Source organism: Triticum aestivum, chromosome 3B, assembly GCF_018294505.1.
Source record: "Triticum aestivum cultivar Chinese Spring chromosome 3B, IWGSC CS RefSeq v2.1, whole genome shotgun sequence".
NCBI lineage: Eukaryota > Viridiplantae > Streptophyta > Magnoliopsida > Poales > Poaceae > Triticum > Triticum aestivum.
In genome coordinates, this window is record NC_057801.1 from 321,317,273 (window position 1) to 321,334,424 (window position 17,152).

General features: G+C 43.1%; 1 long non-coding RNA gene across 6 annotated transcripts; it reads left to right on the plus strand.

The window, feature by feature from the left end:
* Window positions 1–6,875: 6,875 nt before the first annotated feature.
* Window positions 6,876–15,465, plus strand: LOC123069809 (uncharacterized). 6 transcript variants are annotated; one of them, XR_006432995.1, is made up of 7 exons: window positions 6,876–7,301; window positions 8,155–9,428; window positions 9,930–10,053; window positions 11,053–11,229; window positions 11,449–11,539; window positions 13,604–13,731; window positions 15,391–15,465. It is a non-coding gene; the product is annotated as an uncharacterized lncRNA (long non-coding RNA). The 6 variants fall into 6 exon arrangements; XR_006432993.1 differs by lacking the exon at window positions 15,391–15,465 and adding an exon at window positions 14,408–15,057; XR_006432991.1 differs by lacking the exon at window positions 15,391–15,465 and adding an exon at window positions 14,417–15,056.
* Window positions 15,466–17,152: the final 1,687 nt, after the last annotated feature.

A 17,152-nucleotide genomic window follows, 5' to 3' on the forward strand; every position in this document is an offset into this window, starting at 1 on the left:
ACCAGATGTCGGAGCCCAGAAGCCAGATGCCACCGTCGATGCCTACTACTACGTGGAGACCGCCAACAATCAGGAGTAGTTAGGAGGCTCCCAGGCAGGAGGCCTTGCCTTTTCGATCGTTGTTGCTTTTGTGCTAGCCTTCTTAAGGCAAACTTGTCTAACTTATGTCTGTACTCAGATATTGTTGCTTCCGCTGACTCTTGTGTATTCGAGCCCTCGAGGCCCCTCGCTTGTAATATAAATCTTGTATTATTTTAATTTGTGTCTAGAGTTGTGTTGTGATATCTTCCTGTGAGTCCTTGATCTTTATCATACACATTTGCATGTATGATTAGTGTATGATTGAATCGAGGGCATCACAAGTTGGTATCAGAGCTGACTGCCTGTAGCTAGCCCCCTTTCCAGCTCCTTGGCCGAAGTTGAGTCTAGTCACTACAAAACTTTTACTAACATGGCTGTGTGTCTTATGGGCCCACGTCGCCATTGGGTGGTATTAGGATCTTTTATTCCTCGCCTATACTCTGGGACTCTGTTCTCTCTTCTATTCGGGTTAAATGATTTTACTAACTACATTAGGTTCTTGTAACGACTTTCCCCGGAGAGCCCCTTCATTCCAGATGGTTGCCTGCTTCACCAGAAGAATTCGAAGATATTCTCCGACCTACTCCCGAGAACTTGTGTTGATTTCTTTTGCAATCCCTTAACACCGTTGAATCCTTAGGGATAACTATGTACCCTCGCTGTTCATACTTTCATCCCTAGTTGTTCTTGTTATTACAAGATACCCGAAAGTATTGTTTGACTTTTGAGAATCCTTTTTCTGACTGCCATGCAACTCTTTTTCGCCTGAATAACCCTACAAATAATTCCTCACACTTATCAGGAGTTCAGTCATCCCTAGTTGATCATATGTCTCACAAAATTCTTCGAATGCAATTCGATCTCCTGAAGATCCTCTGCAGCCTAGTGCTCCCGAAAGTCTTGTCTGCCTGCATTATGGTTAAATCCATATGTCCAGCAATATTCATTAACATCCTTTGTCATTGTCTTCCCGAGCCTATTGATTCATTATGTTGCGATTGCTCGCTATCATCAGCCGAACCCTGAAATTTGACCTTCCTGCTCATGCATCATTCTAGACATGGCTGGATCTCGGCCAATCATGTTGTAATTGATTTTCCACCTAGTTCCCTTCAACTTGAACGTCAAATTATTCAGCTGTTTCTATAATCTAATGCCTTTACATTCTTCCCCTCTTCTGATTGAGTACTGATACTCGCATCAGATCCATTGAGGACCGCTGAATCCTTTATTGGATTATTATCCGGCAATGTCCTTCATATTCAAAATCTCGTGTGCTCCTCCCCTGATACATATTGCCTTCTATAAATGGTATCCTTTCCTTTTGTCAACCATGCTTTACTTTCGAGCTTGTGTTAGTTACTACTGAAGCTTGTGGTATATGTTCCTAAGATGCCCTGATGGGTTGAACCTATGCCTTCCCTACACCGTATGGACTCGAAAGTTTTCACGAGTCATACTCTTCTAGTGTTATGACAATTAAATTTTCAACACTACAACTTATTTGAAAGCGAGAGGTGAATGGAAGGTTATGCATTGAAGAAGTGGGAGTCGACCTTGAACTTTGTGTTCATGCCCATGGACCCGATGTAGAATTTATCTTGGAAGCTTCTTGTAATAATAACTTTTTTCCTTGATATAATATCATCTGGTATCGGCGAATTGATCCTTCGCAACCGTGGATCCGACCATGATTGTTCTTCTTTGGTCCCAATTATTGGACAAGTTAAATCACTTGTCTTCTACAGGTCAATACACCTGCCCAACCTCTATTATGATCTACCTTCAAGTATTACCCCTGGTATCCCGAGGATATCATGCCATTGCACTACATCTTATGAACTTTTGATGGAGTACTACCTTACCCTGTCTTTGTCACTTCAAGGGTTCTGGGTTGTTTGTCAATCGAGAACACCGATAAGTGAATTGATTTTGCACTTCGATTCAATAACTCTAAGTAATTTTCGTTGCTTACGAGTTTAATAGTCCTTCAAGTCATTCCTAGCCTGATCGGCTATATCATTATCGTGTTCAATTTTAACTATGCTACCTGGTCCTTCTTCCCGGAACAATTTTTGACGATGAGCTAAGCCTACGCCGATCTTCCTCGTCATATCATTTCACCTTGAACAACAAGCTTTATTTCGAGTTTGTGTTGTACCCGTGGTTCCAATAACCTTTCGCTTCATCATTCCTCTGACTTGATGTCATCGCCGATCGATTACATCTTCATGAAATCTCTCGACAAATATGTCGTGATCATCATCAACATTATGAGCTCTTCCAGGTTATCAATCGAATTCATGATGAGAAATACCATCCTTGCCCCCTCGATGAACCGTTGCTGAGCCCGTGGGCCCCATCCTCATCTATTTCTTGATGAAACTGTATGACATACTTTATAAGTTGTTTCTGATGGATCATTTGTTTATCTAAAGTCTGAGCTTTACCTGGTGACCATGTCAGTGCTATCCTGAAGCATGACTGTGGTACTTCATTCATCAACAAAAACATTGGAAGCTTAATGCTAAATGTTTCCTTATCAACTATCCAAACACCATTGCATGGGTAACATCATGATTTCCCCCCTTTTCCCTAGTTGGTTAACTACTTGCAGTCCTGTCATGATTATCCCACTCTGCTTGCTCCTGGGAAGGAGATACACCTAATACTTGTGTATACACCGTTTCCTTTCCATTGTTCTGTTTAAATCTAATAATCACTTTTCCTTTTCATTGGTTTGTTTAATCCTTCTTGTGATCTATATGGTATAAGTAGTAATAATTCCCTGCTTATGTAAATACCTCGATGTACAAATTTGTCAATAAGACCCTGTTACTATTGTTGATGACATTCCGGTAACCACCGATGGATGAGAACTTTGCCTATTGGTCCGCGTCATTTCCGCGAGCAGGAAAACGGTTCTCTTCGTCCCTTGCCCTTGGTACCGACGTTGTTGCCGACATAACTGACATGTTATCCTCTGACCTGCCTTGCTATCATGATCGTGCAAGATATCAGCGCCCTTTCACTATTAACCGACATGGTGGGCCCATAACCCACAGTTCCACATGATTGAAACCTGACTCTCGTGTACACCCTTGTTACCAAGTTATTCCTCACGCATGGCTTCGTAGGTAATTCACGAGCCACCTTTCGAGGGATCATCAATTCTGGTATCAGGCACAATACTTGTTCTCGTTGCTCTGAAACCCTTTCACGCTCTGTTTCAGGCATCGAACGATTGCCTATCTGCTTGAAACTTATTATTGTGCCTTCTTATTTTGCTCTCGATGTTTTTCTTAAGTTCAATTCAAGAGTTACCTTCCGCCACCTCCTGTGGGTTATCTCCCGGATAAGCACCCTTGTAGAGGTTCATTCTTCCGAAGCTACCCCTTATCCTTTTCGTAAGTACGACAGGATTCCCGAAGAAAAGATGACGACTTCATCATGATGACCTGAAGCAGAGGAATGAGGACATCAATGTAATGGACCGACCTCTTCGAGAAGAGCAACCAAGACCGAAAAGATCCGTTAGAAATTCGTAAATAGAACTTTCCCCCCTACTCCACCTCTTGAATCTCGGGACGAGATTTCTTGTAGTGGAGGAGATTTGTAACACCCCGAAAATCATGCTACAGTGATATCCCCTTTAATGATGTCATGTCATCATGTTTTTCAAACTAATTTGCCACTTGATGAAAATCAAAGCCAAATTCCATTTGAAATACAAGTCAAATATTTACTTCTTCTGTCATGCAAACAAAAATGTTGGTGATGTTGCAAATAATCCCCAAGTATTTTTCTTGGAGAAATCAACTCTGGTTGGATCACTAAGATGCCCCTAGAAATATTATAAGTGGTCGAGCAACAAATAAATTGACCTTTTCAAAATAAACAATTATTTATTTAACTCCTTTTGCACCCAGACTTTTTGTCCTAGCTCAAATTATTCTCTTGTAATTTTGTGAAAAATTCCATGGGCAACAAAAATGGTTTGAAAGCTTATTCAAATAGAAAATAGTAGCTATCCTTTTTTTTCACAGAAATGTAAAACTAAAATTGCTCTATGCATTTTTGGCCCACTATGTAGAAGAAAGTAGAGGCCCAGCCCAACCTCCCAAGCGTCTCCTTCCTTACTCTACAATGGAGGCAGGGGGTGGCCGTGGCGGCCATCCCACGGCCAGGGCCACGTGCCGGCCATCACCGACCTCCCCGGTGCACTACAAAACGCCGCCGCACGCCCCCTTGACCGAACCCTAATCCCCTCTTTCTTCCTCCATCTCTTTATCTCGATCTGAAGCGCACCCGAGCGCCACCGTCCCCATGTCGTCGTCGATGTTGCGGCCACCAGCCTCCCCTCGTCGCGCCAAGAGGTCCAGGAGAACCGTAGTGGTCTACTTCGTCTACCCCGAGCACTGAATCGAGCAAGGACGGCTCGTACACTCGCCATCGACCTCATCTTCAACGCGTACATCACCGGCGTCCGGCGTCGATTGCCGCCGCTCTGGTCCACCTCCGGCCTCCCCGACCTCGCCTTCGTGCTGACTGTGAGCTCCTCCCCGATTCCCCTGTTTTGCCCCGTCGATCCGTCGCCGTATGTTTCCTGCGCTCGCTGAGGCCGCCATGGCCGAAGCATCGCGTCCGCGCACGCACCCGTATGCCCCTACCGCCTATGTACGCCCATGCCCGCCGTCGCATGCCTGCTGCAGCCCGCGCCCTCATTCGCCCCTGGCTGTATTCGTCCGCGCATGCGTGCACCCGCCGCACCCTGGCCGAGCGCCCGCGCCGCTCGTGCCTCCCGCGCTCGCCCAGCTACTTCTTGCTGCTGCAGCGCTGCTGTTGCTGCTCGGCTACTGCCGCTACTACTTGCTGTCGTGATTCCCTGCTCCCACTAGTCGGTGCTGCATTACACTACTGCTGCTAGGTACTACTACCGCCGGTTGCTGTTGCTACAGGCCATGGCAGTGGCCATGGCCTTGTGTGGTGTGCGTGCGTGTATTCTGGGTATGAGGCCAGCCCTATCCAGATTAGTTAGTACTAATCTCTACTCCTAATAATGCAATAGTCTCTACTCCTAATGAAGCAGTTGGTAGTCTCGCTTTCAGATTTTTTTTCGTCCCACCTCACCCGGTTTTTTGGTACTTCTTTGATACTTCTTCCCACCTCCCACCCGTTTCATTTCGTTGGTTTTTTTTGTCCCTCCCCTACCCCACCGGTTTAGTTTCGCGTTACCCTCTCACACAACGAAAAAAATCTTAACGGATCATAACTTTCCATGCGTCACCCTCCCATCAATGCAATTTGATTTAGGAAACATATAATAAATTTTAAGGAAACAAATAACAGACTTTAAAGAAAAATCCAATTTTAAGGAAACAAATCAATCGATCCATCCAAATCAAACGATCCATCTCATCAATGCAATTTGCTTTAGAAAACATATAATGGATGTGAAGGAAACAAATAATAGACTATCTAAATCAATCGATCCATCCCATCAATGCAATTTGATTTAGAAAACATATAATAAATTTTAAGGAAACAAAATAACAGACTTTAAAAAAAATCCAATTTTAAGGAAACAAATCAATCGATCCATCCAAATTAAACGATCCATCTCATCAATGCAATTTGCTTTAGGAAACATATAATGGATGTGAAGGAAACAAATAATAGACTATCCAAATCAATCGATCCATCCCATCAATGCAATTTGATTTAGGAAACATATAATAAATTTTAAGAAAACAAATAACAGACTTTAAAGAAAAATCCAATTAACTAATCTCTACACTAATCTCTACTCTTAAAGGCCCCTCGATTGATTTTTGTCCCTCGCTTCCTTTCCCAGCACTTACACAATGGAAGGAATTATAATTCACCTATTTGTTCTCCTATATATCCGTGAAGGCAACACAACATAAAGCGGTGAAAAAAACACTCACCTCGCACGTCCCCCTGCCTGCAATCCCGAAACGCCGCCATCGCTCCAGGCTCCAGCCTCCGCCGTCCTACATCTTGCCCCTCTCCAACCTCAGAGACCTCCGCCACCGCCGCCATCTCGGAACCCCAGTTCAGGGTAGGACTCAGAGAGGGTGTGGCTGTGGACGACGCTGCCGCCGTCGCAGAACCCTAGGGCAGGGCGTGGTCGCGTTGCGGGCAGCGCGAGCGGCCGTGCGTCTCCCCCGTCAGGCTGTCCTCGGCAGGAACTCGGGACCTCCTCCTGACAGAGCTAAGGCCCTCCGAGGTCCAAGTCGCTGTGCGGCGTGCACAGTAATCTCCCCGGCCTACTCTGTCTTCACGTCAATGCTCATGTGCTCCGACCCTCCCCGACCCCTCCCAGCAAGCAGCAGAGTCTCTCGGGTTCGAGCTCCACCGGGCCGCCGGCGGCGGCGTCCATGTTCGTTGGGCGGAGCACAACGCTAGGTTTGAAATTCACCATGATGCTACTGATGAGGCTCTCCTTCTCCTTTGTTTCGTCTGGGTTTTTTCGTCCCCCCTCCCACCACCCCATCTCGTCTGGGTTTGAAATCAATAAGAGCAGCACAAAGTCTAGGTTCCTGTCTCGGTGGCAGACGGAAGGAGAAGAAGGATTGATATGTATGAGAATATTAATATTGAACTCTTAAAGTTAATGTGGCCCCGTTGCAACGCACGGGCGTTCTTCTAGTTACTCCTAATACTGTAGTTGGTAGTCTCCGTCGGTCAATTTTTATCCCACCACTTTCGTCCGGTTTTTTTCTAGGTTAACCTTCGTATATTTTTTTTCACCCACCTCCGACCATCCCGTACAAAACAAAAAAAAACATACGCCACCATCCGTCTCTCGATCCACCCGATGCGGCCGCCCTATCTCCCTCGTCTAGCGATGTAGCGCCGCCCCAATCTCCTCGCTCCGCTGCCGCCGCCCCAATCTCCCCGCTCCGCCCCCGCCGCCCCCCGCCTTCCACTATCACTCGCTCAGCCACCTCCACCCTCCTCTACATCGCAGGAGGAAAGCGCTCGAGCAGGTGAGGAGGGAGTCGGTGCGGCAGGGCGCGGCGCTGGACGAGCTGAGGCGGCGGCTCGAGCGGCGGCGGGCGCGTGCGGACGAGCTCCTCGTCGCCAGGCAGAGGGCCGATGAGGGCGTCGAGTGCCGCAAGGAGCAGATGCAGGCGCAGATCGAGCGGGTGCTGTCGCTCTCCAGGGCCCTCGCCGCCGCGCACCGGCAAGTGCAGGTACCTGCTTGCCCGCCCGTTTCTTCCTCTTAACGCGAGACTGGAATCCTTTGGCTATTGTGGCTGCGTGCGTTTGGTCCAATAGCATCTGTGTATGTGTTGCGCTGTGTGCGTGTGTGCTCTGCGTTAGTGATGGGATGGGCGTGCTCTGTGTGTGGCTTGCTAGCTTAGCTTGTGTGCGTGCGTGCGTGTTCTCCGCCCATTGATGCTTGTATGAACTCAGCGTGTTTATGCGTGCTGCTTGCTGCTTGCTGGCTGCCGATGGATGCTTGTTGCGTGTGCATGCATGTGTGTGGTGTTTGCTGAATCAAGCAACAACGACACATGTTGCTTTCTAATTTTGGTGCCTGAATATATCATGCGAACAGGAGGCATTAGAGACAGCTTATTGAGATGTACTCCCTCTCATGAGAGTAATAACCAAGTACCACTGAAGAGACAAAAATACGTATTATTATGCAATAGCTAATTTCCTTAGCATGTACTCCCTCCGTCCGAAATACTTGTCATCCAAATAAATAAAAAGGGATGTATCTAGATGTATTTTAGTTCTAGATACATCCTTTTTTGTCCATTTTAATGACAGGTATTTTCGGACGGAGGGAGTACTGTTTATAGACAACCATTGCTTGGTTATGCGCTTCTTTTCTATTGGTTGATTATGGACTACATCACTCACTTCTAAATTACAAACTGGATATCATGTTCAACATAAGATTCCATGTTCAAATTTATAGGTGGTTCATCCACTTTTTAATGTTAATTGGTGATAAGAGCAGCCTCACAGTTCAAGACACATCATATAATTATTCTGTATGAACTACCCTAAGACTAATCATATGTACACTTGCAGGGGCGGCTAGCTTTGTTGATGCATATGCCGACATGATAAACAAGATATGCATGCATATTTTTAATTTTATTTGGAGATAAGATAAATATGCGATACTAATTGCTAAGTCGAGGAAGCATGTGATTTCGATGTTGATACTGATTCTCAAGAAGGTGTGTAGGTTCTCCTTGATACTGTTTTTTTCCTACATTGTCGCATGCTTGAAAAACAATCCTTGCGTTTAGCCAATAGTGTGTAGGTTCTCCTCGATACTGATTCTCATACTTGCAGTGTTGGATACTTTGCTTAACTCGAAACTGGAACATGAAACACTGATGCAGGTTTCATGATGGAACTAGAAAGGCCCTTCTGAAGGTATGAGAACATCTACAAACCAATATTGTGCAATAGTATATACTCGTTGATGTGTTGGGGATGATGAGATTTTTGTAACCAACAGTCTCTGAGCTAACATCGAAACATAAGATGTATACTCACGCTGGACCATTAAAAAATATTAGATTTCCCTACATTTCTGTCATCGAGCATCAGAACTACTATTTCAAATTCATTGGCATTTGGTGCTATGTTCTGCACCATATCATAACTATTTCCCTATGTTCTGCATTTGAAAACTATATAAAGCCAAATAACTATGAACACACCCTTGGAATAAATGTGAAAGGAGAATTTGCGGTCTTACTGGAAAAAAATGAAACATTAGCTAGGATTTGTTGGTTAGATTCATGTTGCTCCATCCATTTACTATCAGTTCCTTCCATATATTGCTTCCATCAGAACATGTTGACCTGATTGTCCATGGTTACACTCATCTTCAAATGGCACAACATGTTTTGCTGCCACATCTTCTCTTACCATATGATGAATAGGTACTATGTTCCATCCCTCTCTTATTTCACACTGCATTAACAATGTTTTTTCAGTGTGTCGATTTGCCTAACTATGCCTTATTGATTACTGATTTTGTTACTAATGTGTACACAAACCCTGCCTAATTAATTTAGTCCACTATATCTAACCATATGAAGTGTGAAAGTTGATTCTGACTACTTGCCTGGTGGTGTGGTACATTACCTCTTTTTTTAAATTATGAGAGCGGAACGACAACATTGGCGTGGACGACTCGGAGCTCAACCCCGTCAAGGGTCGCGAGCAGGAGCGGCTTTCTTTTCCTCACAAAGATGACCAAGGTCCAAGGGCGCCGTCGACCACTTTGTCATTGTCGTCGAAGAGTCCAAGCTTGTCCCCGCATCGGTTGCATTGGTGCCGATCAGGTGCTAATCTGAATCCTTGTCCAATTGCAAGTGGCCTATAAAAAACCCTGGGTTGAATGCACATTACCATCACACCGCCATGTAATTTTTGTTGGTACACAATCATGTTGCTGCAGTTCTATTTATAGACTTTTTGGCCATTTTGTCTTTCTGTTTGTCCATGGTCAGATCATGTTTTTAAGCTTGATTGTTATGAGTCAGTAAGGTGAGAATGAGCGGTAATGGTTTAACTAATCATCCCATCATGTTTTTAGTATCATAATTTATTTATGCTAATTCTTTCAACATTATTGCCGTTGATGATTTTAAAAGGTAAAGAGAAATGTTAAAGAATTCATCTTCTGCTATGGCACACAACCCCGCCGGCTCCGTGGATGTCTACGCAGTCATCGTTCTTAACCGCTGTCTAGCGCCACTACCCTGCAGCTTCTGTGACCTCTGTTGGCCTCATCAAGGTTCCTTCACCCTCCAGCTGCTCACGTGCTTCTCTGTTCATCGCAGGTCCAGGTCTGCGCGGTTGGGGCGTCAATCACATGTTTTTCCATTGATTGCTACAGATTTTGAGAGAACACTATTGTCCACGTTATATCGTATACTTCCAAATTATAAAGCGTTCTTGTTATATGTAAGTTCCCTATTATCCACACAATCCAAGCAGTGGTTCAGGACTACAGAGAAAGGAAGCACCAATAACTTGTTTTTTCATTTCTTTTTGGTGATAAAACTGGATTTTTCTTTTCTATGATCATGTGTCGATGCCTTTGTCTCTATCAAATATTAGGGGTAATGAATTTTCATGTGCTGGATCAACATGCAGATCCTGCCCATCTTGAAGTCATAAATCCAGTGAAGTCAATTTCAGTATATTCAGGACATAGCCAGTAGCTTAGCAATTTCCACGAGTATGTTTTGTTTACAATAAAGTTGTGTGCAAAATGTATATGCTACATTATGCATGATGCTCTCTTTTATCAAAGTATATACATGTGTCTATTTTGTCATCCTGTTGCAATGCACGGGGACCTTCGATTTGATTCAGTTTTGTGTTCTACTACAAATAGGGAAATGTGGACGCTGGATATCCATTTCTTAGGTGTCAATCTGGTACTTAGGATGTATAGCCTAGGCACGTAATCTGATTTATAGCCTAGGCACTTTTCTTTAAGCATAGTTACCTATTCGATGGTGACCAAACAATATGTGTCTTACCACTATTTGAGATGGTCCCTTAAACAGCCCGCAATAGCTGACCAAGTACCACCAATGTTGTTTCTGCATGTGTGAGGCCATAAGTCATATCCCCAAATTATTGTGGTTGTGATTTATCAATGACACAGTATGTGTAGAAACTTTTTTGGTCTAAATGAGAAGAACAAAAGTGTCGGGGATGTTTCTGACCGTTTCTTTTACCTAGCTTCTGATTTCTATTATCAGAAACACATTTTTTGGACCTACAGGAAAAGATCTGTAAATAGAGGATTTGTCGAAGCTTTTTGAGTCCCCGATGCATATTAAATACAGTAGTGTTTATGCATGATAACATCTGGAAAATTGCTCCAAAATAACATTTAAAACATGTAAAAGAAGAAGAAAATCAATTCTGAATTCTAAAATCATCCTTCAGTGTATGCAGCAAATCGCTTCCTTTATGATCTGATTAAAATCGCCGGATTTAACATGACGCATGCAAGGATATACTAAAACTATCACACCAAAGGCGAGGATCCTTGATCTCCACCATAGCGATGAAGCCAGTGTCGGAGTCGCCGTCTTCGCCAAGGATAGTCACAATGACGGAAAGGTATAATAACAAAGTAATTATTTTAGAAAATAATTTTGATGATTTTTAGTTATATTGGATAATATTTAGTGGTTTCACTACCAATATAGAAAACCGGTACCAGTTGTACGTTTCCAGCCATGTCTATTTTAATTGCTATTATTTTTGTCCCCGCATCTGTTGGCCTCATCAGGGTTCCTTCACCCTCCAGCTGCTCACGTGCTTCTCTGTTTGTCGCAGGTCCAGGTCTGCGCGGTTGGGGCGTCAATCACGTGTTCAACGGCATGTCAGAGCAACTCTCTGGCCAGAGCCCTGACTATGTGCGCTTCAGGTAATGCAATCCACCAGATATGTATGTTCACGTTTGTCAGTTGGGTTACACTAGGAGCAGGGGATGCGCACAAGAATTTTCCTGCCCATGTGGTTGCCGGTCTTCTGGATTGGTTTGGCTGCTATAAAAAAATGTAGAACCAGTTCCACCAAAATCGATACTAGGCTACTAGCGGTACCATTGTCTTTGTCAATTTTGTACCTGCCATAGTAAGATGACCCCTATTCTTAAGAATACATAATAGATGATATTGTAGTGTTATGAGATTAGCTTTTACTTCTTTCCATGGATTGCTACAGATTTTGGGAGAACACTGTTGTCCACGTTATATCATATACTTCCAAATTATAAAGCGTTCTTGTTGTATGTAAGTTACCTATTATCCACAGAATACAAGTAGTGGTTCAGAACTACAGATATTCATCGTTATTTCTCCAGTAAGATATCCCCCTTCGTTAATACTGCCCTATTCCTTTTCCCTTTTTCACGAAAGTGGAAGGAGTGATGAAGAACTGAAACATAGTAACAGTGGGTGTTTTTTATAGGAACAAACTGAAGAATTTGACATTAACATAATTGTAGTACTAATTCAGGTGTCACCTAATTGTCCATGGTTACACTCATTTTCAAATGGCACAACTTGTCTTGCTGCCACATCTTCAAAATCGTTAATAGGCTACGTACTAGCAGTACCATTGTATTTGTCAGTTTTGTACCTAGCAAAGTAAGATGGCCCCTATTCTTAAGAATACATACCTGAGAATATTGTAGTGTTAGGAGATTAGCTTTTACTTTTTTCCATTGATTGCTACAGATTTTGAGAGAACACTGTTGTCCACGTTATATCGTATACTTCCAAATTATAAAGAGTTCTTGTTATATGTAAGTTCCCTATTATCCACACAATCCAAGCAGTGGTTCAGGACTACAGAGAAAGGAAGCACCAATAACTTGTTTTTTCATTTCTTTTTGGTGATAAAACTGGAATTTTCTTTTCTATGATCATGTGTCGATGCCTTTGTCTCTATCAAATATTAGGGGTAATGAATTTTCCTGTGCTGGATCAACATGCAGATCCTGCCCATCTTGAAGTCATAAATCTAGTGAAGTCAATTTCAGTATATTCAGGACATAGCCAGTAGCTTAGCAATTTCCACGAGTATGTTTTGTTTACAATAAAGTTGTGTGCAAAATGTATATGCTACATTATGCATGATGCTCTCTTTTATCAAAGTATATCCATGTGTCTATTTTGACATCCCGTTGCAATGCACGGGGACCTCCGATTTGATTCAGTTTTATGCTCTACTACAAATAGGGAAATGTGGACGCTGGATATCCATTTCTTAGGTGTCAATCTGGTACTTAAGATGTATAACCTAGGCACGTAATCTGATTTATAGCCTAGGCACTTTTCTTTAAGCATAGTTACCTATTCGATGGTGACCAAACAATATGTGTCTTACCACTATTTGAGATGGTCCCTTAAACTGCCCGCAGTAGCTGACCAAGTACCACCAATGTTGTTTCTGCATGTGTGAGGCCATAAGTCATATCCCCAAATTATTGTGGTTGTGATTTATCATGGACACAATATGTGTAGAAACTTTTTTGGTCTAAATGAGAAGAACAAAAGTGTCGGGGATGTTGTTTGACCGTTTCTTTTACCTAGCTTCTGATTTCTATTATCAGAAACACATTTTTTGGACCTACATATTTTAGGACCGTGGTGCGAGTATTAAAGGAATGTATAAATGCATGGGCAATATGTTGCTATTTCATGACATATGTGCTTATTAATTGAACATTCTGATATATTACGTGCACCTTTTAAGTTTTATTATTAGTTTCCATGCTATACTGTGTTGATGTCTCATGATTTAATTAATATTTCTTTGAGCTATATATTATTGTTTTGGCACCACTGTTGTTGAATATGTGATAGTGAAAAGTTATATTGTGTCTTCCCTTGATTTTGTTATTTCTTTTCAATTGAGAGAAACAAAGGTACAAGGGAAATTATATTATGTCTTCTCCTGATATCGTGTTTGATGCTGCTGCTAGAGTCTGGCCACAGCGCCTGTTCACATAAATCATCATATTGGCAGCCTGGAATATTTGGAAACAAAGAAATAGATGCTACTTTGAGGGTACGAAGCCTTCTGTTCAGGACTGGCTCAGGATGTTCAAAGGTGATCTGAGGCTTCTCATGCATAGGGTTATCCCTGACTTCTCTGTTTTTTAGATTTACATACTATCTTTATGTGTGTTTTGTTATTGTTTCTCTTTTGTTCTAGGTCTACTTTCACCATGTCAATATTTGTACACTTTGCGACTTATATATATATACTAGGCAAAGAAAAGAAGGAGCCTCTCCTGCTGTTTTCTCTATTAAAAAAATATTTATCTCAAAGTACACTAGAAATGTATAGAAACCCAAAAGCGCTACTTGCTCTGTTCATGAAATACATATCTTGTAACCATAGTGTGGGATATGCATGGGTTTAACCCACTCAACTATATCGAAGACTTGAAATTTTTCTTCTCCCGTTCCAATTCACATGCTGCAAGCCGAGGTTGGCTTTTCCTTATTTCTATGAGGTGTCGTAGTTCTTCTATTTTAATTAACCGCATTATCATAAATACAAAGAATCTCATCTGTTTTAGGTGCGTATCAAAGAAAGAAGCATGTGATACGATTCTAGCTATTTTTCTTTGCAAGGGTGATTTTAATCCTGAGGTAGGAGGGTTCATACAAGTGGAACTATCATCTCTCATGCTATGCTTAGAAAATAAAAATGAGAGCAATTAGCAATTATTAATGTATAACATTGCAAAATTGTATGGAAAATTTATTTATTTTGTCAGAACTTTTAGGTGGGTGTGGATGGAGAATGTTGGAAGACATTAAAAGGTAGGATGATGGGAATGCCTATGGCAATTTGGCAAACTTGGAGAAAACAGATGCAATTTTGAGTTAATGTAGAGCTGAAGGCAAGTTGCTCGTATTCATCTGTTTGGCCAGGAGTTAGGGATGATGGGACTCAACAATTAAATAGATTTGGAGTGAACACAGATTTGGAGTAGGGTGACAACATAGGAAAGTTTTATTTTTGAGACAAACATAGGAAAGTAATAACATAATGTTCGAAGAGATGAGTTTAGGGGCTCGTGATAGATTCATTTGTTGCCGGTGGCAACGCACGTGCGTTTTACTAGTTAGATTAGTTTAGGGATGCTACTTCTTATGTTAAATAGCCTAATGTGTTTGTGACAGGTGGTACCTTGCACTAAATCCCCCTTTAGTTAAAATAGTAGTCAATGACAAGTAGGCCCCACGACCACTATTCACACTTTAACCAGGTCAAACATTGATTGTGGACTTGCTGACTGTGTATGCTGACTCGGCCACTGGACCCCACCTGTCATTCTAATAGGCTAGATGTGTTTGTGTATAAAAAGTAATACACTGTTTAAATTCAAATTTAGATATATTCTAGAAATCCATAAAATGTTTTAAAACTTTGAAAATTCATAGAAAATAAACAGTATCTCGGATGAAAGAAAAAGATTTATACATGAAATTTACTCAGAACGGCGTGATGAATCCAAATACGCAGTCCGTTTATCTGTCACATGCCCCTAACATGTTGAACATGGAACATTCTCCCTCTGGTCATCTGTCTGACACAGGTCCGGAACCGGGAAAACATTCCCGGTTGAATTCCCCCTTCACCTATATTTGTAGCCATATGTTAGGCCACACCCGACACATCATTTTGCCATGTTATGCTTTGTAATGCTGTGTTTGCTTTATATTTATTATTTCTTCCCCCTCTTCTCTTCGGTAGACCCCAAGACCGATGTTGTCCCTGTGATCGACTACGTCGACGACGACCCTTCTTCCCTTTCAGCAGAGCTTCCAGGCAAGCCCCCCCTTTGATCATCCCGATATCACCCATTCCATTTTCTCATGCTTGCATTAGATTTTGCTACTGTTATTATTTGCTCCTATTCTGATGCATAGCATGCTTTTGTAACCTGCTTATTGTTACCTTACCTTCTTATCCTAAACTGCTTAGTATAGGTTGGTTAGTGATCCATCAGTGACCCCACCTTGTCCTTGTTGCCCCTGCTTCATCATCGAAGACTCGATCAATGGGATCGAAGACCAGGCCCCGGCACCGCACATCACTTCCCCTTAGTTGCTCGACACTACTGGGTTACTATCGAGTGCCGAGGGTGAGACATCATCAGCACTTCTGATGTTAACCCGGTAGTGTAGTTATTTGGTCGTGGTCATTGAGGGTGATTCTGCCTTAACCACTTTTGATAAGACTCTGTCGTGCAACCCCTCAAGTGTGAACCTCGAGGGTGGATCCTCTTACGTTCACCTTGATGATTACATCGAGTGGAATCCGCCGGGGGTGATTCCTCGGGGTTTCCCCTTGATGTTTGGACACACAGATACTTGGACTCTACAACTATTACTTGGAAAGGCGGGTCGACCCTAAGGGTACCTGTCGGTGTCAAAACCGGCGGATCTCGGGTAGGGGGTCCCGAACTGTGCGTCTAAGGCTAATGGTAACAGGAGGCAGGGGACACGATGTTTTACCCAGGTTCGGGCCCTCTCGATGGAGGTAATACCCTACTTCCTGCTTGATTGATATTGATGATATGAGTATTACAAGAGTAGATTTACCACGGGATCATAGAGGCTAAACCCTAGAAGCTAGCCTATGATTCTGATTGTCGTTGTCCTACGGACTAAACCTTCCGGTTTATATAGACACCGGAGGGGGCTAGGGTTACATAGAGTCGGTTACAAAGAAGGAGATCTAAGATCCGGATCACCAAGCTTGTCTTCCACGCAAAGGAGAGTCCCATTCGGACACGGAACGAAGTCTTGAGTCTTGTATCTTCACGGCCCAACAGTCCGGCCAAAGTATATAGTCCGGCTGTCCGGATACCCCCTTATCTAGGACTCCCTCAGTAGCCCCTGAACCAGGCTTCAATGATGATGAGTCCGGCATGCAGATTGTCTTTGGCATTGCAAGGCGGGTTCCATCTCCGAATACTCCAAAGTAGATTAAGGATCGTGTCCGGCTCTGTAAGATAACTTCTGCATTACACCATAGAGAGAACAATATTCCACAAATATAATCTGCTGACAACTTTAGATAATGTGACATCACACCATGGTCAAGTCATTATTCGAACCATTTTCCCACAACCAGCCACCGCACATATTGCGAGGCGGTTTCCTTGGCACGTCTCGTCGAAGCAAAGATCATGTCCCCTTATCACGGGATCCTCATCAATATGGGTATGGGTAACTCAACCGTAGCGCTTGGAAAATAAGCGATTTCCTCAGGCAAGTGGGGAGGCGCACTGTTTTCACCACCTCTATAAAGGGATAAGGATCTCCCATTTTTACCCACGCCTTTCTTCCTCCTTTGCTCATCCATTCTCGCACCCTTGAGCTCCAACGCCCTAGTTCTCGCCTTCTCTGCACATCCAAACATGTCCGGAGCGGGAGGCAGGTGGGTGGCCTTCACCATCAAGGAGGAACACATCACGAAGCTCCGGGCGACCGGATACTTGGCCACAGAT